At 49.9% G+C, this 26091-nt stretch overlaps 1 long non-coding RNA gene across 4 annotated transcripts in view; it reads left to right on the top strand.

The window, feature by feature from the left end:
* Positions 1-26091, top strand: part of LOC129385012 (uncharacterized) — a 159485-nt gene that overhangs the window by 128450 nt on the left and 4944 nt on the right. For 2 of the 4 annotated variants that reach the window (XR_011894752.1, XR_011894755.1), the window contains one exon: positions 18626-18659. The exons of the other annotated variants lie outside the window; for them this stretch is intronic. This is a non-coding gene — a long non-coding RNA (uncharacterized lncRNA). The remainder of the gene's footprint in view (positions 1-18625; positions 18660-26091) is intronic. 4 annotated transcript variants of the gene reach the window in all.

The following is a 26091-nucleotide window of genomic DNA, read 5'->3' as shown; positions in this document are numbered from 1 at the left end:
TCAGTGCATTAACCTGTTGCATCAACCTGTAACGTAATGCATGAACATGTTGGGTCAAAACTAAACTGTAAAGATACAGGAAGGCAATGGTGTGGCCTTGGCGAGAAAACGCGAATATCTGAGGCCGTATTCACAAAGCTTTTCATTCCTAATTGATCTTCGCCATTGGCTGACAGCCTTCGCTAATGTTATGTCCAGCATTGGGATTGGCTCGAATTTTGTCAAGCGAAAAACTGTAGCGCAAGGTCCTTTTGTGAGCACAGGCCCTCTTATATACGAGTAATTTAGATTAAGAGGAAAAAATCTAGCTTGGCAAATGGTTGTGATGGAAGTTAACTGAAGATATTTACATGCTTAGGCACACACTTTCTCAATAATATGGAATTTGTTTGGAAACTACATCTGCCGGGCGGAGTAATCAAAGGACTCTGGGGCTGAATTAGCCGAGTTTTTAATTCGTAAGTGTTCTATTGCATTGACCGACTACTTTCTCTAATGATATGTCCGGCACCAGGATTGGCTGAAATTTTCTCTTACGAACGATTCTCGCGCATAACTCATTGTGAAAATGGGCCCTAATCTGGCGTAAAACAATCATAATCATGCACACACACGTGTCCCTACGCCGCGTATACATGCTGCCAGAGCGCTGTGTGTGTGTGTGTGTGTGTGTGTGTGTGTGTGTGCGTGTGCGTGTGCGTGTGCGTGTGCGTGTGCGTGTGTGTGTGTGTGTGTGTGTGTGTGTGTGTGTGTGTGTGTGTGTGTGTGTGTGTGTGTGTGTGTGTGTGTGTGTGTGTGTGTTAGTGCAGAGCACGTATCGCATGCAGTTTAAATCCTGTGCTAGATAATTGTGAAGCAGGATACTGCTCGATGTAGTATCCTGCATTATGCGAGTTTTTTTTTCCTCTTACTTATTTTGCTAATGATGAAGGGCAAAAAAAGAATAGAAAATGAAAAGAATCCTTGCATAATGCAGTTCAAGGGGCCTTTATCACAGCCACCCTTTAACAACGGCGTGCTGTAATTAAAACTGCATCCAGACTAACCTCGGATACAAGAGCTCCTGTTCCGTAAGTCAGCGCACACCGAAGATGGAGTTCAAGCACATCTGGCGTCCGCTGGGAGCTTTTGGTGGCACTGTTTGCACATCAGGGAGCTCGAAGTACCAAAGATTTCTGTTCGCGAGAGCTGCTCGCCATTGACCGACCTGCCGTGGCTAATGATACGTGCAGCGTGACGAATTGCTGGACCCAACTCTTACGAACAGGGCTCTAGCGTAAGAACACTTTTTTGTGTATGCGGGTCCAGATGGAGACATTTTTACTGTGCTAAACTAAGTACAGCGGCACATCTCGCGCGAGCCGGCACATACATGCTCGTAGAGACACAAGGAACGCCTGCACGCGCTGCTGCCTCTGGTTGATAATTCTGTTCGGGGCGTCTTGCACAGACAGCGCGTCTCTCGGGGCCGCCATTAGCATCACCTGCTGCCAACTATATCATCAGCATCTACCACACGTCCGTCACTTCCTCCTCGTCCCGTTCTTCTTCTCGCATTTCCAATTCATTCCGCCCGGCGAGCGACGGAAATAACAGGGTGCGCGTCGTGTATGAGCGAGGCGTAATGTGACGCAAAATCCTCCTACAGAGGGCCCCCGCTTTTGTGTTGGTTTCTTTTTGACCTCTGCTCCGTTTCGCAAACCTCGTCGTACCTGCGGCGCGCCGTAGACGTCGTATAGCCATCGCGTGATCACCTGCGCTTCTCGCGAGGCACCGCAGATGTCCCGGGCCACACCTTGTCGCCTCGCTGTGCCGCGGCAGCCACCGGCGCCCTGCGGCAAGTCTCCATGCATCCACTCGAAAAAAAAAAAAAAAAAAACCAATTGGTTTTTCGCTGCAGAAAACGGAAGGCACGCAGCCCGATCAGGACCAATCAGTGGCGGCACGCATGCGGAGTGCCGTGTATAGCTGGTCCGGCTCGCTCGCTCCTTCGCTGGAGCCCAGTCGGCTTGGCTCGGCTGCGTGCCCATGCGAAGTCGGATGTCGGACGTCTTGTTTGCGGCCTTCTCCCGCTCCATTAGTGGCGTGGTTAAGTTCTCTCGCGACCTGTTATTACGTCTGCGGGTCCAATCAGATCGGGCAGATGAATTCGGTGCCGACGCACGAACTGCTCCGTTCGGTTTCTTCTTCTTCTTCCCGTTTCTGATCCGGCGTCGACAACCGCCTCTGGCATGCTCACGTGTCCCCGCCAGTGTGCATATGTGCACAGTTCTAATGGAAACGAATGCTGGCGGTAGTTTGAGACGGAGCTGATTGGCTGGGACGGCGATGAGGTGTTCGCGAACTCGCGCTTTCTGGTACAGACGGGGCGGCGCGCTTGAGGAGACATGTGTTTTCACCCTGTGAGTCACGGTGTGGATTTGGTCGCTCTGTTCGTATGCGTTATACCGCTCTCTCGTTCTTTCGAAATTGAAATTGCTCTGGCTGTCAGGGTCGGGTCCTGCCATCTGCTTATTCATGAGGTCTTCATCACTGAGTGCAGATGTACGCTCCCCACACGCGCATGGTTCGTCTCTGCGCTTCGCCTCCTTCGCTTCTGCGAGTGCAGCCATCAATATGCGTGGAGAATTTAGGACTTTTCACCTACCGGTCGTAGATAGGGCGTTTATTGATTAGATCAACTCTCTCGTGGCTTTTCTTGCCGTCCCTCGCCTCCCACCCCTTTCTGTTCAATATTTTTCTCTTTTGCTTGCCGTTCAGTAGGCATCAAAGATCCCGCTGACAGGATTTCACGCAGAGACTCTTGGGTAATAAATGCGGGGCCAGTGCAGATATTTCTTGTTTTTTTTTGTTCTTATTTTGTAGCATCATAGATATAAAGTTGTCGAGTGGTACAAAAATTAAAAAAAAAAAAACAGTCTTACGCAGTACGCAACACTGGCAGCTGGATTCCTGGCGACGAGAACAATTCATTAACAGATGCGACCGCAGTGGCGTGAGGAAGTGGACAAGTCGACAACAGGGATGACAACAAAGCGTATATGAAGACGAAAGGAAAGACTGCTCGCGTCACAGATCACTGATCGAAGCCTGAGTTTGATGGCTTGAGGGGGATGAAGTATAAACCTTTAATAGCTATTTTCATAAACTGTAAAAGCAGTCAGACAGTAACTCAGTCAGCAGTAAATGACCGCAGAAAGTACGTTAATTAATTTTACCAGTCCGTCAGGTGGACAGAGTATAACACGTTTTCTTGATTGCTGCAGTGTACAGCTTTGTGCTAGCGCCTCCAGAACCTAGTTATTCGTCTGATGTAAACAACCGGCGTCACTGATACCTGCAAAAGAGTGCGTGTAAAATTACAAGATTTTTTTTAAAGCGAAGCTTTCTTTGGCTCTTACCTTGACTTTGTGGGTGTTGGCTGCTGGCAGCTGCTCTTTTGCCGAGTAGACAACTTCAGCCACTGGTGTGTGTCATTGTGTGTATATATGTACTATCGGGTGTGTCCGAATATACAAGCAGAACAAGAGCCAAGAAGTGAACAATTCGGCAACAGAAAGTTGTGGAAATGGGCTGCAGAGAAGTGAGCTGAGCAAGAAGCTGGCAACAACCGAGCACGGAGGCATATATGACTCTGGGGTCGTTTCAGCCCCATTGAAGTAAGGCTGCAGCGGCCGAATTGTGAAATTTTTTTTATGGTGGCGATAGCCCGCTTGGTATAGGGGAATATGGCCTATAGAAGGATGAATTAAGGGTGCTCTGGGGAAAGGACTCTCAAGAGCAAATCACAGAGCACAATCAGTAAGATATTCCGTTACGCGGTGCATGGCGTCATCACATGATGCGCTTGACACTTTCAGCGACGCCCTGTTCTGCTTCGCTAAACTTTTCATTAACGATCATTACTGTCGTCATGACAATCTTAGCAGCTTAGAACGACGACGTGCTCCTTTTCCGCTTGAGTTCCCTGTTACGCAAAGGAAGAAAAAGAAAAGAACAACTTAACAAAAGCTCAAGACGCTTGTTCTGCAGACGTGCTACCTGTGCAACTGTCTGTTTACCTTGCGCTCTTCTGCGCTCTACTTTCAGCCATTATTAGACTACTGGGCATACAAGCAGCGAAGGCAGACACACATCTTACCCCCCACACTATTTTTTCTTCGACTTGGCCGTCGAGTCTTTACCTTTCAACACCACAGAAGGATCTTGGCAGCACTTAAAGCGCCAGGCACACCTCGTGTGCGTATGTTTTTTTTTTATTTCCTCCTTTTTTTTTCTTTTCCGGTGAGCAGCAAACGGGTGACGACAAATCGGGCGACAAACAACGCGCCGGAAATGCGAGTTCGCTAGTCTTCGACCGGCGAGCGGCGCTGATTTATTGCCGGTGCGCATCCCTGGCTCTCAGCGAAGAGGAAATTAATAAATCAGTGGGCCAGACCTATAGCCTATTCTTCTTTTTCTTCTCGTATTAGCAATGTCTATGGCAAGACACTGCGAAGGGCCGGCATGGGCGCTGCGAGGAAACTATATGGCTGTCGCACATCACGCACACACACACACAGAAGTCTGAAGAGTGAACCGCGAAGTAAGGAGGTGGAAGGAGGGGAGGGTGGGGGTGGAGCGGGTATATAGAAAAGCAGGGAAGGGGGCAGCGTGGCGCGGCTTCGCCTTCCCCTCCCCCCCTCCCATACGTGGGGTTGAGAACCCTGTCTGGCGGTGGTGAGACCACGGCGTGAGAAAGTCGCGAGCACGCGCTCTTGTGTGGCCACCGGCACTCCTTTTCGCTCGCTCGCAGCTTGCGTGCGTCTGTCTGCATCATCTCAAGTGGCTGCACATTGTGCCTAGGCGGTGCTCTCGAGTGGCGCAGCACGGGCGTCCGTATGGCCCGCGTGGTGTCGCACGCTTTGGTAGTGACATCAGTGACGTCTTCTCACCTTCTCTCCCTCATTCTCTGCCGCTCAGTGTTCACTTGCGCTATTAGTATTGCCCTTTGCTCCTTCCCGCTTCTCCCTTACTCTCCTTTAAGTCCCGCAATGGTGTTAATGGTTGGCGTCGGCGGCGAAGCTGGATCGTCCGGTGCCGACTGTTGTCCTCCTCGCGGCACGGTCAGACCCCCTGCTGCTCGGCGCGAGAAAAAAATGCAGGATGGTGCGGTAACGTGAAAATCGGCGCCATTCGATGATAATCTTATGCACCCACTTTTCTGTGTTCTTTAGTGGTTCGATCGTGCACGATGCTATCTAAGAATATTTTCATGGGTGTTTGAAACGGTTTAGAAAGTCAAATGTGTGTTGCCCTACTTCCGCGCTTTTCGGAGCGCGACTCTCCCTGTATCTCGTACGAATGCGTACGCGTACGAATGCTACGCGTACGTATACCGAATACGAATCGTGCGCGAAGCTCTCCAGACAGCATTGAACCGGCTGGACTCTAGATCATTTTCAGAAATGAAGATCCTTCGACCATGACCGTACGCGTCGATGGCACAGAAAGCCACGAAAGCGTTGTTGCAGTGCCTCAAGTAGGCAGGTCTTGGCGACTGTGTATAGACTCGTAGCGAACCTTTAAAAGTGCGCTAAACTATGCTTTCTCGATCTCCTCTTTCTCTCTCTCTTTTCATCCCTATACATCTTCCCCTAGTGCAGGGTAGCAAACCGGACGCGCGTCTGGTTAGCCTCCCCCCCCCTCTCTCTCTCTCTCTCTCTCTCTCTCTCTCTCTCTCTCTCTCTCTCTCTCTCTCTCTCACTCTCTCTCTTCTCTCTCTCTCTCTCTCTCTCTCTCTCTCTCTTCTCTCTCTCTCTCTCTCTCTCTCTCTCTCATTTTTTACAGTCCTCGTTGTCTTAGTTTAATGCTCGTGAATTCCTTGGAACTAAAAGACTTCTACCAAGGCGCGTAAACACTCCGTAATGCACGACAAAGGAGTATATCGTTTCTGGTAAGGGTCCCTTGAGCAAATGGAGAAACCCAAACTACTTCATTGGTGTAAAGGCGTAGCAGCCTCGTGCGCAGCCCATCAACAACAAAAGAGTTGTCGAAACACTTCGTAGTCTTGGTGATAATGTTATTGCTTCCAAAAAAATATATATAATGGGTTTCTTACAGCTGACAGACGCCCAATTTTTCTCGCAGTGAACTTTTGTTGCAGCCATACTTTCAAATGCGCGAGAGCGGCCCCGTCGCAGATTCCACCACCGTCGCATTGCCGTGCTCGCCTCAGGACACCGCATAAAGGCGACTACGCCGTCCCACTTATGAACGGCCCAACTCCTTGTCGTAAAGGGCCCTTCAGCGCAAAGTTTACTTCGAATGACTTTATGCGCCTGTGTGCCAGGGGTATTGCACAACCGCAGCATTATATGCAGATTTTACGGGGAACACTCTATAAAGAAGTAATGGCAAAGTCAGAAGTCAACCATCTATATAGGCTGCTTACCGGCAAGCCTTCTCCTTTAACTCATTCTCAGTTCTCCACACAGTACCCACATATGAGCTGTATATACAGGTACTTCAAATCTCGACAATTATTGCGTTCTGCCTCTCTCGTTTGGCCATGACGTACCGTCGCTTGTGCGTGCTGCGCTATACAGGGTTTTTCTAACTATCCAACGAGGCACTCACCTCAACGAGTTGGTGTAACTAGCTTTATATGTTCCTGACCGCGTGTGTTTTGCTGTGTATTGGGTTCTGCGCTTGTCACTCCACATATATGTCATTTGAAGTAGCTTGCTGGGCAAGCTGCCAGGCAAGGCTCTCGAGATTTCAATTAAAAACATACGTCCCATCTTACATCGCAGTTATATGAAGTGACATACGATGAAGTTAGAGAAAGCATAGGTGAAGTTATTTGTTATACGCTATTGAGGTGAGAAAGTGGCGAAAATGTACATTTGCTGCAGGTGGGGATCGAACCCACAACCTCCGCATTACGCTTGCGGTGCTTTACAAATTAAGTTACCGCGGCGCCATCCGTCCTGCCATTTGGCGTATATGCTTGTTCCCCGAATTTCTATCTGTGTTGAAGGCGTGAAACGCTGCCATTTATTTCATTTGCACGGTTTGTAACAGCAAAGTGTGACCAAATCCTAGCATAGTTGAAAAGGTTACTCGACGTGGTGCGCTGGTATACAGAGATCGGAGCAAGCAAGGAAGATGCCAGAAACAAGTTGTTAGCTAGCTGTCTGTACACGCGGACGTCCGACAGCGCAGCCCCCCCCCCCCCCCTTTCCCACTCGACGTGTCCATTCCTCACTGCCCTGAGGCTGAATAGCTGTAAAAACAACCCTTTCTTTTCTCCCTCACGAAAGAGATATCTGGACAGGGCGAACCGGGTAGTGGACAGCACTGACCCCTGGTGCGTGCGCTCGCTTTCTGAGAGCGAGAACGACTCACTCTGTTCGCTTTCACGCAGCGAACCATCTTTCAAAAACTGACCCTTCCGCAATCGTATGGACGCGCGTTTTGCTAAACGGCGCCTTGAAAGCGTCCGACAAGAGGCCCTCACTTGGACCGCTTCGCCCCCCCTCTTCCGAGACTGTCCACTCTGTGTAGCAGGCAGACATGCTGCGCGCATCTTCGCACCGGGAGCGAAGAAGCGACTGCCGATGCTCGAAGGGTCCAGAAAAGAAACAGAAAAAGAAAACATCTATTGACAGATTGACGAAAGTGCTTGCCCGGAAGGGTTAAAAGAAAGGGTTTAGTAGAAGATAGAGAGGAGGGCCAAGACGGCGAGAGCTGATGATGTCGAAACAGGGGGGGCGGGGGGCGGGAGGCAAAAGGACGGGCGGCGGGCTGTTGTCTCTGGGGCGAAAACGCCGAGAAATATCTTTTTAAACGATCCCAAACGGGGGCCGGCGTGCGTCTGTGTGAGAGAGCGTTGTAGGGACACGCGACGACGACTCGAATGTCGCCGGCACCGCGGAAGCAGCGGCGACCGTGGGGAGCGCGCCGGAAAATTTACGACCCGACAATTGCGCGGGCGCGCGCGCGCGCGCGACCGAGAACGCTCGGCGAAAAGGCGAGTCTCGCGCTGCAGAGAGAAAGTGGAAAAAAGGGGGGGCTTTTTATTTTCTGGCCTCATAGAGGAACCCGTAAAACGGCGGCACTCAGCGGGAGTAACAACAGCGGCTTGTGTGTACAGTCGCGCGATCGCCATTTCCCTGAATGAGGAAGCTTCGCGCGTATGTGACCCCCCCTCCCACCACCACTCCGCCGAGGGCTGCTGCGCTCCCGACTGCCCAACTGACCGCAGGTCTGTAGTTCCACTCGGGGCGGTAGGAAAACGGAACGGCGCTGCTGCTTCGCGGTTGTTCCGCGTCGTGTCCGGGCGCTTCGTTCGTTCTTTCGTTCGTTCGTTACTCCGTATAACCGCAGGATGACCTTTCTCGCCGAGAGCTCCGCGGCTTGGCCCCGGAATGTCCCCCTGTGTGGCTCGCTTCCGAGCATTCGCTTTCCGTGCCTTGCGGTCAACTCGTTTCCGGACGCTCAGGGTCACGTCCTCCGAGAGAGAGAGAGAGAGAGAGAGAGAGAGAGAGAGAGAGAGAGAGAGAGAAGAGCACCGCCGGTGCGATATAGTTCTCGCTTTCAGTGCGAGGTGGTGCAACTACTATAGCCGCCCCTTTTATGTCACCGGTGAGTTTGCCTTCTCCTATTAATTGCGCATTTTAAACGCAGACGACGAGACGTGGGCTTACGCTTTTTTTAAACCAGCCTTGCAACTGTTGTTACGAAACGCGCTTTCGAGGCCTACGTTAAGGCATGGCTCGAGTGGACGTGCTGGTAGGTTAGGTAGCTTAACTTGACTGCGTATGTTATACAGCACGTACAAACAATGACTCTTGGTCCTTCTCGTTCTTCGCGTACTTCGCTTGTTATTCGTATGCGCTGTGTAACTTGCGTATAATGATGATCGAAAAAAAGTCGTGCAAGCACATTTATGCTTTGAGCCTTAACACATATCTCTCGAGGTTACTCCAAACATTTCTCCTGATAATATAGCGTCACTGCACTAAAAAAGAAATCAACTATTCTTGAGATTTAGGTAGCCAGTCATTAAAGTCAGCCAACCAGGACAAGTACCCGTATTGCGCTTCCCTGCTTTGCTATTTATTTGATACCACGTTTTGGTTATCATAACAACGTCGAAAAAAAATTAATCTACAACAAAAATATTACTTCAAGCTTTAAAAGCCTTTGAGCAGAGATTGGGCGCTTAGAGAGAGAGAGAGAGAGAGAGAGAGAGAGAGAGAAAGAAGATTCAAAGAAAGTCAGGGATGTTGACCGGAGGTAAGTTGCGGTTGACTAGCCTACACGGGGAATAAAAAAGAGAGAGCGCTAGGGCAGAGAGAGAGAGAGAGAGAGAGAGAGAGAGAGAGAGAGAGAGAGAGAGAGAGGGTCGAGCACAAACAAACCGCGTACACTTTACAGTGGCGGCGTTCTTAGTCTACCGTTAAGGCCTGTAGACCGCATGAATCTTAGTAGTGCAAATAAGGCCTTCTGCGCGGAGGTTCTTTGGGAGCACTGGCTTAGAACGTTTAAGTGAAAGAAAAACGTGGCACATTCATCCCTCACCCACTCCCGTACGGCGCTGTTGAGGTGCCCCCTCACGAGAGGCAGTTACGGCGCTGTACTTCTCGCTTATCTTCCTTTTAAGAACCACTCACACACACACAGGGACTCGGGAACATTGCCCGAGTTTGTGGACACGCTTGGAATGCATGCTGCCTCAATACCCATACATACCGGGCGTTTGCGTTCACCAACGTCGCAGACGCTAGACGAGGGTATAGGAAGGGCCTTCTGCATCTTACATCGTGGAAAATTCGGAGTGCTCACTCGCGCGACGCCTGTATTGCCTCGAATGGCGTTTGCCGACCGGGATTCCTGCGTGTGACTCGACTTGGGTTTCTGTGCCGTGGCTGGAGTAATTAGGTAATCGATTCGTCTTCATTACAGCGAACTTCGCGCGCCGTCGATGCAACGGCACAGCGCGAGCGTCCCCGACGCCCTCGGGCGCTAATCTCTCGGCCAAGAAAACGGTGCCATTCCGCCGGGGTCTTAAGTACCGCCGCTGCCCTTTGCTGCGTTGTCTCCGAGCCTGGCCGACAATTAACGCTTTTTCGTCGTTCCACGTGGGTTCGTTTCGATTTTGCGAAAGGAGTAACTTCCAGGTATAGCGTTGGGAAGTTCGGCTGGATGTTTCGTAGTAGGGGGGGGGGGGGGGGGGAGGTAATGTGAACGCGGTTTTGCATAGCGTGAAACTTCGCTTGCATCTCGGTTTTCGTCGTCGAACTGAGGGGCGTACGTACACGCGTTCCGATTTTCGGCTATCTAGTATACGCCGGAGGTGGGCTATGGGTAGGAGATCGCCTGTGAACACGCAAGTGAAGTGAAGCACTGCACTTTGTGGCGTGGAACCATAATCGTCATCGTCGCTACTTATTTATGGAGCCCTGAGGGCCCTTTTCAGGGCATTACGTTAAAGCGTTGGTATACGGAGGGTATGGGAGAAGAGGGTGTCGGCGGTGTAGAAAGCAACCTGTCAGAAAAAAATAAACAGCGAAAACAGAAAACTACGCGCTTATCATCAAACTATACTCGTAAACAACCCTACGAAGCGCGTGGTGTAATCCCGCAGGCAGCTCAATAACGGGCCGCCCATCGGCAATTTTTCATTGCCGATTTGCGACGCTTAAGTTGTTTTATGGTTCGATTGTTGTTAATAAACCGTTTCGTAATGCTTTATAATGCGTTGTGACTGTTTACGGTTCCTTTTGTGCACTTCAGTCTTTCTTTTTGCCCATTTATACCGGCTCCCACCAGGATCTGCCCATGCATGCATGCCACCTATAATGACTCCGCATATAAAAAACAACAAATCACGATGGCCGTCACCAAATCAAGGATAATCAGAGTATTTTCTTCTCGAAAAGAAAATGAACCACACGAGGTAATAAGCGCCCCCCCCCCCCCCCCGTCTTCCCCTCCCCTTGTTATATACTCCGAATAATCAAACAGATCGTCAGCGATAACCACAATTAGCAGACAAAAATACCATCTTTACATTTTTGCAGAAAATATCATTATGTGCTTTCTGAATGAAAGTGTATTGTTGTAAGTGCTTTGACTTTTAGCGAGTTACATTCAGCGACAATGAATTTCCCTTCATCGGTGGCGGTGGCCAGAAATGACGTCTTGGGACTATTCTTGTACATAGTTAAGTTTCTTTACTATGAATAAAGTGTGTGATTGTTCATCTCGAGGTTACCGTGCTTTCAAAAATATTCGGTGTCGCAAATTTTTTAAAGACATCTAGGTTTCCTGAGCAGAGGGGCAATTGCTGCAGTGTTTTTCGCTGGGTGTTACGCAGTGTTACGTTTCGCCTACAACGCGCGGTAATGCCGGCGCGGATGCAACGGACGCCGGGGCTTCGTTCAAAGCGGCGGACATTTTGGCCCGTGCGACGCCGGCGCAACGCCTCCCCGCCAAGCGTGTCCAGGCGTGTTTCAGTGCCACGTGTCTTCGTGTGTGCGTGTGTGTGTGTGTGCCCTCGCTTGTCAAAGCGCGGCAGCCGGGGAGCGGAGTTCCCCAAATGAGGAGCCAGGAGGTCTCTCGGCTCGACCGTGCGCGCCGTCGTGTGGGCGGGTTGGCGATGCGTCACTACACTCGGCTCACCATGTCTCTCGGCTCGACCGTGCGCGCCGTCGTGGGCTCATGCTCCGCCGTCGCGTGGGCTCTTCCCGTGACCTTCCCTTTTGGACCGCGACGCCGAGAGTATAAGAGCAGCTGCCCCCGGACGCCAGGAGAGAGGCTCCGATTTGTACTGTTGAGTTACGTGCTCTCCCGTCTCTCCACTTCGGTCGACCTGACCGGCCGCTCTTTTGCTATGTTAGAATAAACAAGTTGTTCTGTTACCAGTCTTCTCTTGCTTTGCCGGGACCTTCGGATGCTTCCTGTGCCCCAGGCCGCCAGGCCAACGCTACCCTTGGGGCTTGCGACCCATTGGCAATAACGGGCGTCAGCACCGAGACCCCAACAACTCGTGCCAGCGGTGCGATCCCTACAACTGGTTGCCAGCGGTGAGATCGCGACAACGGAGGCCAGCAGCGAAGAGATGCGGTTGACTGTATGCTGAGCAGCACAACGACCATCCGGGAGCAGTGCAACGAGCCCTGTGTGATGACTGGTTGCCTGCAGCGGAACGACTGCGCTGAAGTCTTGGCTGCGAGGTTTGGTGAGTGCGGGACTTTCTTCTTCTGAGTTTTGCCAGGCTTTTGTTAGTGTTAGAAACAGAGCTGGTAATTGTGGTTGTCGTTGCTGCCGGGTTAGTTTGCGGCAAGACAATAGTAGGCAGTAGAGAAAGCAGCATTCAGAGCAGCCATGGATTTGAAGTCGTTGCGCAAACCGAAATTGCTGGAGCTTGCAAGAGAGTTGGGTCTGGATGTCTCAGACAAACTCAGAAAACCAGAACTGCTAAGGGCTATTCTTGAGTTAGAAGCTGAGGATGACGAGCTGTCGGAATGCCTTGAGACCATTGAGGAGAGGGAGACGGCAAAAAGACAGGAGCGTGAACTTAAAGAACAGATAGAACGAGAGCAACAAGAGAAAGAAAGAGAGCGCGACCGTCAACACGCTTTGGAAATGAAGCGTCTCGAGTTAGAGATGGAACGCGCTCGTAATGGAAGTCAGGCACACGGTGCAGGAGAACGAGTATTGTTCAAAATGACTGACCTGATGCGGCCGTTTAAGCTTGGAGAGGACATTGGTTTGTTCCTGGTTAACTTTGAGCGAACGTGCGAGAAGCAGGGGTTCTCTCGGGAAACGTGGCCACAGCGCTTGCTCACTTTGCTACCCGGCGAGGCGGCCGACGTAGTCGCTCGCTTGGAGAGAGAGGAGGCAGAGGATTTCGACAAAGTGAAATCGAGTCTGCTAAAAAAGTACCGGCTGTCAGCGGAGGCGTTCCGTCGGAAGTTTCGGGAAAATGAGAAAGGCAAAAGTGAGTCATATACAGAGTTTGCGTACAAGCTTATGTCAAACATGCAGGAGTGGCTCAAAGAAGAGAAAGCGTTTGGTGACCACGAGAAAGTTCTGCAGTGTTTCGGGCTAGAACAGTTTTATAGTCGGTTACCTGAGAACGTGCGGTACTGGGTCTTGGATAGGCCAGACGTTAGTACGGTGGCTAGAGCCGCTGAGTTAGCCGAGGAGTTTGTGACGCGTCGGGCTCGCGGAGCTAAGGACGGTCAAAAGGGTGAATTTGGCTCCAAGTTTGAGAGGCCGAAGTTCACACCCATGAGAGCAAAGGGGGATACACGTAGTGCGGATGCGAGTGAAAGCAGTCCGACCGAACGTAAGGAGACGGCGGCAACCGAAGCCGAACGCAGAAAGCGGTTCGAGACGAGGCAAGCGCGCGTTTGTTATACGTGCCAGAAGCCGGGTCACTTTTCGGCGCAGTGTCCAGAAACAAAAACAAAAGTCGTGTTTTTGTCTTTATGCAGCACTGACGAGAACATGAAGCTTCTCGAGCCTTACATGCGAGACCTCCTCGTGAACGGGAAAGAGTGCCGAGTGCTTCGCGATTCCGCAGCTACAATGGATGTAGTTCACCCCTCTTACGTAGAACCCGATATGTTCACGGGCGAGTGCGCATGGATCAAGCAAGCAGTGGAAGCTCATAGCGTGTGTCTGCCGGTAGCAAAAGTGCTTATTGAAGGACCTTTCGGAGCACTTGAGACGGAGGCCGCAGTGTCATCTATGCTGCCCCCCCAGTACCCGTACTTATTTTCGAACAGGTCCGATCACCTCCTGCGCGAGAAGGGGCTTTTGTTTGGTGAGGCTAGCGTTCAGGCCTTAACCAGATCGAAGGTTCGGGAGCTCGCCGCAAAGGCGGTGGTTGCGGGGCCGACGTTGTTGAACGATGAGAAAGGGTCAGAGGCGCAGCAAGCTGGTATTCAGAGCACGCCCGAACTGAATAAAATTGAGCCTGTAGCGTTAAAGGCACCAGATACTGGAGAGGAAATTCCCGACACGGGAAAGTTAGAAGAGCTGTCTCCAGATTTGCTCATCGCGCCTACGTCAGACGGACTTAACAGGTTGCTAAAAGTCAGCCGGTCGGCTTTGATAGCCGAGCAAAAGAAGGATGGCAGCCTAGAAAACATACGCTGCATTATCAAGGAAGGTATCGCCAAGAAAAATGCTCGCTTTGTGGAAAGAGGTGGGGTCCTGTACCGGAAGTATCTAGACCGCAGGGGAGTGGAGTTCGATCAGCTGATCGTGCCTCAATGCTATCGTCAGGATCTGTTGCGCTTGTCGCATGGGGGTTCGTGGTCCGGACACCTAGGAGTTAAGAAAACTAAGGACCGTCTCTTGCAGGAGTACTATTGGCCAGGGTGTTTTCGGGACGCAGACCACTTTGTGAAGACATGCGACACCTGTCAGCGGGTGGGCAAGCCAGGGGACAAATCGAGGGCGCCGTTGAAGTTGGTACCTATCATTACGGAGCCTTTTAGACGGCTCGTTATTGATACAGTGGGACCTCTGCCGGTAACAGCCACGGGGTACCGACACATTTTGACTGTGATCTGCCCAGCGACAAAGTTCCCTGAAGCAGTGCCGCTTAAAGAACTCAGCTCAGTTGAGATAGTCAATGCACTACTGTCCATATTTGCGCGAGTTGGTTTTCCTGCAGAAATCCAGTCAGATCAGGGCACAGTGTTTACTAGCGCTTTGACGACAGCCTTTCTCGAAAGGTGCGGGGTAAGGCTGTTACACAGCTCAGTGCACCACCCCCAGTCGAATTCCGTTGAGAAGCTCCACTCCGTCATGAAGCGCGTGTTGAGAGCATTGTGTTTTGAACATCAAACTGACTGGGAGCTGTGTCTGCCTGGAGTGATGTTTGCATTAAGGACCGCGCCGCATGCGGCTACGGGGTTTTCGCCAGCTGAGCTGGTGTACGGTCGCTCGCTGCGATCTCCGCTTCGCATGCTTCGAGAATCATGGGAAGGCAGGGGCGACGACCCAGTCGTGGTAGAGTACGTGCTTGAGCTCCTCGAACGCTTAAGAAGGGCACAGGAGTTGTCAGGTGAAGCAATGGCAGAGGCCCAGCAGAGGGCCAAGGTTTATTATGATCGGACAGCCAGGGCCCGTCGTTTTGAGGTGGGCGATGAGGTCATGATATTGCGCACATCGCTAAAGAACAAACTCGACGTGCAGTGGGAGGGCCCAGCACGGATTGTTCAAAAACTGTCGGACGTTAACTACGTGGTGAGTCTGCCAGGAAAGCGGAAAGCACAGCAAGTTTACCACTGTAATCTGCTCAAACCCTATAAGCAACGGGAAGCAGTGGTGTGCATGATGGTAAACGTGCCCGAAGAGCTTCCGGTCGAGCTTCCGGGACTAGGCTCAGTGACGAACAGGAAAGACACCGATCAAGTCATTAGTGACTTAATAAGTAAAGCATCGCTGTCGCCTGAGCAGAAAACCGAACTACACCAGCTCTTACAAGAGTTTCAAGGTCTGTTCTCTGAGAGGCCTGGTAGGACTTCTGTCCTTACTCATGACATAGAACTTACCTCCCCAGAGCCAGTACGATCCAAGGCGTACCGGGTGTCACCCCGCCAGAGCGATATTATGGAGGCTGAGGTAAAGAAAATGCTACAGCTCGGTGTTATTGAAGCGGGTGAGAGTGATTATACCTCCCCTTTGATTTTAGTTGAGGTACCGGGCAAGGAACCTCGTCCTTGCGTCGACTACCGCAGGCTTAATTCCATCACTAAGGATCAAATTTATCCGATCCCTAACATCGAGGAGCGCCTTGAGAGAGTGAGTAGCGCTCAGTTTATTTCCACCCTAGATCTTGTCAGGGGTTATTGGCAGGTTCCACTTACAGAAGAGGCTAGTAGGTATGCGGCGTTCATTTCACCAATGGGGACATTCCGTCCTAAAGTTTTGAGTTTTGGTTTGAAGAACGCGCCATACTGCTTTTCAAGCCTCATGGATAAAGTGTTGCGGGGACAGCAAGAATTCGCTTTACCGTATCTAGACGACGTAGCGATATTCTCCGCATCCTGGCCTGAGCATATGGCGCACTTGCGGGCAGTGCTAACCCGCCTGCGCGATGCGGGCTTGACAGTCAAGGCTCCCTTAGTGCCAGTTAGCACAGGCCGAGGTTGTCTACCTCGGACACGTGATTGGTCGGGGTCGTCGCCGCCCCTCTGAAATAAAGGTGGCCGCTGTGCGAGACTTCCCGCAACCGCGTACGAAGACCGATATTCGGTCGTTCTTAGGTGTCGCCGGCTACTATCAGAGGTACATCCCCAGGTACTCTGATATCGCGTCTCCCCTAACGGATGCTCTAAGAAAGACAGAGCCGCAAACAGTCGTCTGGGATGAGACAAAGGAAAGAGCTTTTAGCGCCCTAAAGAGCGCCCTAACAAGCCAGCCTGTGCTACGATCGCCCGACTACACAAAAGGGTTCGTTGTTCAGTGTGATGCTAGTGAGCGAGGCATGGGCGTTGTACTGTGCCAACGGGAAAATGGAGAAGTAGAACACCCCGTCCTGTATGCTAGTCGTAAGCTGACGAGTCGTGAGCAGGCGTATAGCGCCACCGAGAAAGAGTGTGCGTGTATCGTGTGGGCCGTTCAGAAATTGTCATGTTACCTAGCCGGCTCGAGGTTTATCATTGAAACGGATCACTGCCCTCTCCAATGGCTGCAGACCATCTCTCCCAAAAATGGCCGCCTCCTGCGCTGGAGCCTCGCTTTGCAACAATATTCCTTTGAGGTGCGTTACAAAAAGGGGAGTCTCAACGGTAACGCCGATGGCTTAAGTCGAAGCCCCTAACGTGGGAATCAGCCTCAAAATTGCTTGTTACTGATGTTTTTCTTCCTGAGGCAGGATTTTTTTTAACTTATTGCTTTTGTGTAGTGTTTCAAAGTGATGATGTGCTTTCTAGTGCAATTTTCCGATTTGTGGACGCGTTCTGAGTGCTGCTAAACTACTGTAAGGAACTAGGCAGCAGTATAAAAGGGGAAAGAGCCTGGCAGGGCTTAGTGAGGGTTGTGCCGTGCTTGCTGACTGAGCGGTTGACTTTCGGCGTAGTTCTAACGCTTGCCGGAAACGAGAACAAAAATGTCAACTCTCCCGAAGTCACTTTGCAGTGTCCTGTGTGCACCTGAACGTGAGAACGAGGGCTTCTCTGTGCGCTGCGCTCAAGAAACGCCAAAGGACGCCCGACTTCGGTTATGAGCATCATCGAGCGACATCCCTCCGGACAGCGGATGCAGTCCCCTGACCATCGGGATCTCCTTCCCCCGGCGGGGCGGTCTGTTACGTTTCGCCTACAACGCGCGGTAATGCCGGCGCGGATGCAACGGACGCCGGGGCTTCGTTCAAAGCGGCGGACATTTTGGCCCGTGCGACGCCGGCGCAACGCCTCCCCGCCAAGCGTGTCCAGGCGTGTTTCAGTGCCACGTGTCTTCGTGTGTGCGTGTGTGTGTGTGTGCCCTCGCTTGTCAAAGCGCGGCAGCCGGGGGGCGGAGTTCCCCAAATGAGGAGCCAGGAGGTCTCTCGGCTCGACCGTGCGCGCCGTCGTGTGGGCGGGTTGGCGATGCGTCACTACACTCGGCTCACCATGTCTCTCGGCTCGACCGTGCGCGCCGTCGTGGGCTCATGCTCCGCCGTCGCGTGGGCTCTTCCCGTGACCTTCCCTTTTGGACCGCGACGCCGAGAGTATAAGAGCAGCTGCCCCCGGACGCCAGGAGAGAGGCTCCGATTTGTACTGTTGAGTTACGTGCTCTCCCGTCTCTCCACTTCGGTCGACCTGACCGGCCGCTCTTTTGCTATGTTAGAATAAACAAGTTGTTCTGTTACCAGTCTTCTCTTGCTTTGCCGGGACCTTCGGATGCTTCCTGTGCCCCAGGCCGCCAGGCCAACGCTACCCTTGGGGCTTGCGACCCATTGGCAATAACGGGCGTCAGCACCGAGACCCCAACAACTCGTGCCAGCGGTGCGATCCCTACAGCAGCTATAGCGCTGGTGTCAGAAAGTCGTTACTAAACTAATTTGAAGCGTGACAGTTTAGATTGTGTGAGGGAAACTCGCACCGCGTTTCGCGCAAAATGATATGACAGCTGCTTCTCGATGTCCAGCAACAAGCTGAGCATGACAGCCGTGGAAACAACGAAGCACAAGGCGCAGAAGGAAATAACGAGAACGCTATACACGCGCACTCCAAAAAGCACAGATATGCCATCATTAAACGATCGCTGAAGCAATTTGAATCGGAGGAAATTAGATTATGCTGATTATTGGAAGGAAAGTGTGAATTTATGGCGCCAATCTTTTTATAAAGATTTCCTGTGATTTGCGTATTTCTATATTAAAAAAAAAAACGAAGCCTGAGGCCTATACTGCTCCTTTAGCCTACACCACAAAAGAAATGTCACGAAGTTAACAAGGCTTGTTATCACAAAGATAACAAGGCGTCGTGTTCAGTCTAGTGCCTGTCTCTTCTAGCGCCCTTTTAATTTCCTCTTTTATCAAGGGAGTTAAGCAGCGTTTCGAGTTGGATTTGTCGGTTGTTCGTCGTTACAGCGCTATGTCTGTCTTTGTGCTTCTCTTTGTCCTTGTCAGGTTGCTGCGCTGTTCCCGTGTACTGATGTGACAAGTAAGTAAACTACAAACGTTAATGTGCCTGAAGCGGAGTGCTAGCATATATCAGTGTGCAGGTTACGCGAAATTTTACATTGTATACGAGGTTTCTTTCATAAGCTATACTAAAAAAAAATTTGGTATGTTTCGGAGCAGTGTATCATGCGACAATGTTGCCCGCGTTAGATGTAGCAGCAAATGCAGCTAAGAATATTGTGCTATTCTTTTTTGTTCCATGGTGAGCTACATATCTGTAAACTTAATGCCTTAGGTTGTTTCTTTTTTTCGATCTTCAGCGATTTTTATGAAAAGTATATAGCTGAAATAAAAAGTATGCTGGCAACAGTCGCCACATCTCAGACTTTTCTTTTACTTGCAACAACTATAAAAGGATTCGGTGCCGTGTGTGCCAAGCAAAATGACTTCTCCATTTTCATGTGATTTGGACGGGAGCTCCTGAGGTAAAATAGCCCCTTACGTATTCGCAGCGAGAATGGTGCTTGCGATGATTGCCATTGGTCCAATTCAACCAGATATATGAGGCGAAATTCAGGTGCTAAACTGCTATGCATATAATGTGTCATCCATGCTTAGGCATGATTTTAGAGGTACGTGAAGTTACAGTAAAGCCGTGCATCAGCCAATCTTCGGCAAGGCGGTGTCGCGTTCGTCTTTATCTGATTTGGCGGACGCACTAGTTGGTGAAGTAATGTGAAATTGCGATCGCGCATACCAAGTAGAACAGTTTTTTCTTTCTTTTCAGCGAGTAAAAACCTGCCCATGCAGGCTTCTGGCCTATGCCAAAAAAGAAAGCTCTTAAGCAAGTGTTAGTAATTGCGTGATTTCATGATTCCTCCATCGATGTTTCCTCCATGTCTTTGTTTCCAAATATCTACGCCAATATTTTAGGCGGCTTGTAGTGTTATATGTAGCTTGAATGTTGCGAAACCGAAGTTCAGTTCGTGCCTGATCAGCATTTTCTACACAACGGGCGCCATCTTTCTCAAATTTCCGGTATGGCTTCAGGTGTACCCTTGCGGTACACCTGAAGCGGTACACCGTATATATACCGGTGTACCGGTACATCAGTACATATATATATATATATCTATATATACATATATATATATATATATATATATATATATATATATATATATATATATATATATATAATGGCACAGTCGTCTTTATTGTAGCCATTGTTATCGACAGGCATAGCACATTCACGTATTGTTCCGATTATATCTTATTAGATTGCGATGTTATTTGAGCCTATAATCTTATTAGATCTAGAGCGAACTATTAATACCTGCACGTATATGGTGCTGATGGTTAGTCATGGCTTTCGGTCCGACGACAGCTGACTGATGGAGCAGCGGAGTTGCACTTCTATTTTTAAGACATAAATTCACCCAGTAAAAAGTTTTGGCTTCTAAATGCCGTCGTCGTCATTTTACTGCCTGTCCACGTTTATCAGCTGCGCCCACTGCACTAAAGCATGGGTGGGTGCAGATAAAGAGAGTGAAAGCAGGCTTGTGACGGCAGCTATAGTTTTTGAGCGTCAAACCTATAGACGCGCTGAGTGGCAGCGTAAGACAGGACATGTTAGTAATAAGGCAACATATATTGAATCATCTTGTATCATCCTGCATGTGCCGCCTTGCTATTCTTTATTATACACATTAAGCACTTAAACACTCTTATGGGTGTACAAAGGGTGCTTGGTTTGTCCCATGCCCGATGCCATTACCTTTAAGGAGCCGTCTTTGATACTCAAACGGTACGACACTCTTGGCAGACCTAAAAAACATCCTTTCAGACGACTCCCGAGCACAGTCCACTGCCTCGAGGAGCAACCGCCACTTGTCTTGTTGACACCGCTACCGTCTCGATTGCCACCCTTTCTGAAGCTCCACTTAATGCTCCTTCTCTTGTAGCACCGCTCGATATCATCCTACACACCATCCAACAGCGCAGACATGATTCCAAAACCGCACAATGGTTTGTGACCTCCTTGCTGACCAAAAACTATGTGCATCGTTCGATGTCCATTTGGTTCTGATTATTCTGTGGTTACCCGCCGTATATACACAGATAGCTCCGGCGTTGTTCACCTTCGTCACTACCGTGTGTGACAGTGTCTTCTACACAAAGAGATACGTTATCGACAAGCACGTCGCTTAGGGGTTTAAGAGAGCCACCATACGCGGCACTCATTCAGTGATTCGCCTTCCACAGTTGTTTTCGTTCGAAATAAAGATGTCTCAGAGCGCTTTTGTCTCGGCTCTCGCGCGCTGAACAAAATCACGCGCTAGCTAAAAATGTGTATTCTATGCCACAAGAATCCAATGCGTTGAATACTGATCTGTACATATTATTGGGATATCCCTTTCGTCTCTCTTATACGTTGTTGTGGCTTGTAAATTTCTCGAATGAACGGCGCTCTCTCATATGGTATCGAAAACAGGGCTCTCCACCGCTACACAAGCCCCTTAAACTCCTTATTAGATCAATATTTAGATGACCGGTGAACCCTTGCACTAAGCCGAAAGTCCAAGGTCTCAAAGTGCTCTTCACACAAATTTAATCAAACGCGCCCTATATGTCATGTCTCTCGCCACCACTGCAGATACCTCAAAGTCCGTGACACTGTGCAGTCCATGACATGACACACTGTGTTGAAGATTTCCAGATTTATTCATTATGTTTTCATGATACGAAATACACAACATACAACTGCACTATTTTGAAGCTTCGGAAAACTTATTGAGATGACAAAATGGGGTTGCTTTGCAACAGTTCAAAGCGAGCGTTACCTTAAATGGTAACGCTAGCTTTGAACTGGACGTGAAAGACAGGGATCACAGTGTGCGTGCTAAAATTTGCAAGGAAAACTTTGAAGGCGTGATGAACGAGTCACTTTTAATGAGATGTTGGCAGCTCTTTGTTATGTATTTGCACGGCCTTCTTGACGTGTTTAGTTACAGCACTCAAGTATACGTGAGTGCTGGCTTTGCGCACAGGTAAACACGCGCAGCATGTCTGGTCGCAGAGTCCCGGTATACCCGACAATAATAAGAACGCTGACGCTGTATATCCATTACACACCAACTCTTTCATGACACTTTGCCACAGGAGGGCACCGACTGTAGAGAACCACTGTGCAGAAGTGTGAGGTGTTGATATGCGCAGGCCCGATGTCAGCATTTCTGGAGCAACCTGCTTAGCGCATTTCGGGCTTTCGCTGCTGCACGTAAGTGGACCACGCACGGCCGGCACGCCAATAAGAGCAACTGCGCTGTGCGCCAAATTGATGGCGTCAGGAACCTTATTGTTCCAAAGCGCGAGGCTATATAATGAGAGTCATGATTGATTAAATTTCATTTGTTAACCAGTTAGCAGAAAATCGCAGCGTACTATCAGCGAGAAAACGCTGGCAGTATATGCTTGTGAGCTGGAAAAGATACCCTTTCACAGCACGCTCCCTTCTTTTTCAGTGGCGATCTGGACAAACCGGATTGCAGCAAAACTTCAGTACATCACATGTTACAACTCCCTAGCGCCGCGCTGTTGGACTTAGCGTTGCCACAACGCATCTAAGGACGGAGATCGATAGCACAGCCATGCAATCTCAGCGTCTACAAGCGAAGGAGTCGTAATGGGCCCATCGGAAGTGGCTTTTCCCGACCTCTCCGACTAAAGTGCCCGGCCAGGCATAGGAAGTGAACAGATGGCCCGCCACTGGTCGCGTGCCTTTCCGTAAACTACGTGGCTGTAGGAAGCCACAAGCAGGGTGCGTGGACAAGCGTCATTCGGGAGACGAAAGCGGAGGCCCTGGGTTACCCATATCCGCTCTGCCGGCGGCTATACTGCTGCAGAGAGAAGGCCCGGCAAGGGACACTCCGAAACGTAATGTTGAACTACACACTGCGCAGCGCGATTCCTTTTGCGGCAATGTTTTTGCGCGGTCTACTTGCATAGTGTACTTCCGCATTTGCACACTATAGATTGCGGGAGAGCCAAATAATACTTAGTCACGGCGAAATAAGGCCTAGAAATTAATTAAGCGGGAGCCAAAGGGAACGTTGTTTACGGCATCTTCTTGCATGCCGAACAGCATACAGCCTGCAGCGCCAACACTTCCGTTTTACGGCGATCTGTAGCCAAGACATTATCATGTTAGAAATTCGGACTACAGCGCACCTATCAAGAAGCGTTGGGGGACTGTGCCGGTCCAAGCCGAAGCGAACAAAATGTCCACCGAGAGAAAGAGAAGCAAGGAAAGCAGGGACATTAATCAGACGCACTTCCGGTCTGCTACCCAGTACTGCCGGAATGGGATATAGAGACGAAAAGAGGGAGAAAGAAGGGAAATAGCGCCGGTTTTGCGCACACGTAAACATGCGCAACATGCCTGGTCGCAGAGACGCGAGCCAACTATACAGGTATAGTTCGAAGACCTCGAAGACGAGAAACTACTGCACGTTTTCTTTTCCTTTTTTTATTCAAGCTCTTCTCTTGCCGTCGGATAAGTTGTATATTCGTCGCTTTACAAATAAGTGGTATACTAACATCCTACATTCAAGCGCGAACAAGTCGAAAAATCCGAGGCCGCGTTGCTGCGTTTCCGGATTCGCCTGCATTTCTAACAGCGGCTTATGATTCGGGCTCGAAAACGTAATTCTTGACTAAACACCGTGTTTAGAAGTCGGGTGTACAGATCGATTCCGCGTCGCATACGTGCAATCATAGAGCTGAAGTTCTAGCTAAGTTATTTCTTGTTCGTGTTTCAATTTGCGCTCATAGAAAAAAAAAATTTAACGGTATTTCCTACATACTAGATTTCACTTTAAACTCCTTATCCCTCAGATAGGCAGATCCACTCCAGATGAACTGGCCACGTCAGATACTCATCACCGCATCAGACCACTGTTATTGACGTGCGGAGTACTTTATGTCACTGTGATTACTCTGAAACATTCCACCATTAAGGTGCAGAAAGGGCGAAAATTAAAAACAAAAAGAATTGCATCAATTTTCAAGCAATATCAGAATTGTCACAGCAAAGTAGCGCTAAGCAATGTGAAGAAAAGTTGCACACTCCGCACGTGAATGATTAGAACGTCGCCTGACTGTACGTGCGTTCTATTCGACACACTTTTCGGTACGATTGCATGCACTTGCCCAGTATGTAATTACGCAATTGTACAAGACGTGGGTGGGGGCTTTTATCTAAAACGATATCGCGAGACGCCACCGCCAAAACGAAACGCACAAGAAGGCCGGCGTCTCTCCAGGCAGGCTTGTACGAAGGGCTTTCCCGCGAAGCCTGCGCAGCGAGTCGCCATGCTTTGTTCCGCTATCGAACCTAATGAGTCATACTCGTTCTGCCCATCATTCCGCCCGAGAAAATTAACGACCTTCCAACTCATCTCAATACAAAACGATCAATGCATATATTTAAGGTGCGAAGTTCTTCACGCGGCGGCCAAGCTATTCTCGTTCCTGTATCGCTGTAAAACTGCCGTACAAGGCTACACTTCCTCGTCTTACTCTTGGTTTATCTTTAGCCGAAGCTATACGGATTCTTGCCTCCGTGCTTCTTACTTTATTTTTTTTTTCTCCAACACGTGAGCGGTGTGCGGGTCTTCGCTTGAAGAGGAAATTCAGAAAAAGAAAAGAAAGAAAGAAAGAAACAGGCGACACACCTTGGGAAGGTTTAACGGAGCACGTGCTTGTATTTAAATGATCGCGTTTTTATGTTTGATTTCATTTTCTTTCGCACTGGTTACTCTCAGCAACTCTACCAGACAAGGTTCCTCTTTTTCTTTGCGCTCACCCAAGAGCTGCAAGCTAGTCGGAACCGAAGGAAAAAAAAAAGATATAAGAAAGGAAAAAGGGAACAACTCCGCTCTGCACGAGAAAAGGACGGCTCGCTTGAAGTGGGGAGTGCCTCTGCTGCTGGCTGGCTGGCTGGCTGGCTTGGCTCGGCTGTCCGCTGCGCGTGTTGGCAGCCCTCCCCCAGAGCCGGCTCGCAGCCCTATCGCCCGAATGATTAATGAACGTCAAACTTATTGGAAAGAGACGGCGCGAAAAAGGAAGAAGAAACAGTTATTAATGAAAGCAACTTTGTGGCAAAGGTTTTTCTTGTCCTCCCCACCCCCTCTCTCCCGGCCTCCCGTCTTCTCGCATGCTTCTATGGCCTGTGACGATTTCCCCGGCCTCCGCCTCCTCCTCGAATCGCTGGTCCTCATCGTAGCGGCGGTCTCCCGTCTTGTAAGGTTTGCTGACTCCCCCTTCCTTTTTCACTTTTTTTCTTGATCTTGCTTGCTAGTTTCCTTTATCGTTCTTTCTTTCTTTTTGTCAGCGAGCCAAAGTGACGCTTTTGATCCTGCTTGCATTTCGATCGACGACGCCGTGTTTGCATGCGTTCTTGCGACTGCGTGCGATTGTAATACAAGTGCATCCCCAGCTCTCATTTCCCTTTTTTCCAGTTCCCTCTCGTTGTCCACTTCCTTGCCTCGAGGTGCTCGTGTATATATGGTCAGCGCCTGCCGACTGGTCCGGTCCGGCCCGCTGTCGTGTCCGGCTACCGCAGCTGTGCGTTGGGCGCATGCGCGCGAACGAGTTGCGAAGATGGATGAAGTCCACGAGACCCCCGCGCCCGCTCCAGTAAACGCGGTCGCTCGCCGCCGTCCCGAAGCAGCCTTTGAGGCGGAGTACAACTATCTCTCTCTATCTCTCTCTCTCTTAGATCCCGCTATGTGAAGCTTTTATCTTTTTCTGTCCTCTTTACTATAGGCACGTGCAGTGATAGTGGCACATCCTCTTTCTCTTTGTTTTGATTTGCTTCGGAGGGAATGATGAGGATAGGACTGCGCTTATAATACCTTCGCTAAGGATCCCGAACTGATACAATGTATATAGGCCCGCTGCCAGACCGGATCAGTCGCTATGTGTTCATCCAAGGCATGTCTGCGTAGCTGCAACGCGTTAGTTTCTTTCTTTTACTTTGTTTTTGTTGTTTTTTGTTCCTTGTTGTTTTCCGCTTCGCATCGTGCCTATTCCTGGCACGGCTGCCGCAGAACAATGGGCGGTTGCAAAGCCGCTGCATGCGTTGCTTTCGTGCCGCTGTGCGGCGCTGCCTGGCGCTCCTGTGAAGGAGATTTGGTGTCTGTCGGTAGTCATTACTTCCGCGTCGTTCAGTGCATGGACGCAGAACAACAACAACAACAAAAAAGCTACTACAAAAAACGTTACGTTTCAAACCTGTTCAGTTCGACACGCCGCGAAAACGTGAAATGCAAGCGTGCGCCTTTGCAATCCCTTTTTAGTCGCATTTTTCTCGAAGGCAGACTGATATATATATATATATATATATATATATATATATATATATATATATATATATATATATATATATATATATATATAAGAAACTTCGT

This window comes from Dermacentor andersoni, chromosome 5, assembly GCF_023375885.2.
Source record: "Dermacentor andersoni chromosome 5, qqDerAnde1_hic_scaffold, whole genome shotgun sequence".
Classification (NCBI taxonomy): domain Eukaryota; kingdom Metazoa; phylum Arthropoda; class Arachnida; order Ixodida; family Ixodidae; genus Dermacentor; species Dermacentor andersoni.
This window is presented reverse-complemented; position numbering and strand designations above follow the sequence as displayed.